Raw genomic sequence first — 615 nt, 5'->3', positions numbered from 1 at the left:
TGTACCTGTAGAATTTGGAATACATTTCACAGAATTATATAAGTTCAATCAAATTTCATTTACTGATAAAAATTATTTCAGTGTCACATTTATGAAGTCAGCAAAACCATCACAAAGATACCAACTCCTAACGAAAGACGCCGGGAAAAAAATTGGCAATAATTGTTGTAGTAGTATTGAGAGAAGTCTCATTTGTAACTGCTCTTTACCTTCCTTTAGTTTGCCAATGAATGAGCCGGCTTCAGTTTAATTTCCCTGGGGTAACCTATTTTCGGTAATTTCTTTCAAAAATCCTCGGAATTTAAATATTAGGTGGAATTAAAATACTATTAATTCATCCCTATCGCCCTGATATTGCTTCTGCATGAAGTAATCTGCTCCTGATTTAACACTACACTGGGCAATTGATATCACACACGTGATGAAAATGGCCTCTGCGAAATTCTGACACTCCTGTCTTCCTGGGCTTTATCTCCCACAAGTATCCAGTCATACTCGGTATCATTGCTGACAGATCTCATCCAAATAGATCTGGTCTTCCAGCACTATCATGTACTATACTACCAAGGGTTGTACAGAGGCATAACCATCTCCATTTTCTCATCTACATATGGA

Source organism: Macrobrachium rosenbergii, chromosome 14, assembly GCF_040412425.1.
Source record: "Macrobrachium rosenbergii isolate ZJJX-2024 chromosome 14, ASM4041242v1, whole genome shotgun sequence".
In the NCBI taxonomy this organism is placed as follows: Eukaryota; Metazoa; Arthropoda; class Malacostraca; order Decapoda; family Palaemonidae; genus Macrobrachium; species Macrobrachium rosenbergii.
This window is presented reverse-complemented; position numbering follows the sequence as displayed.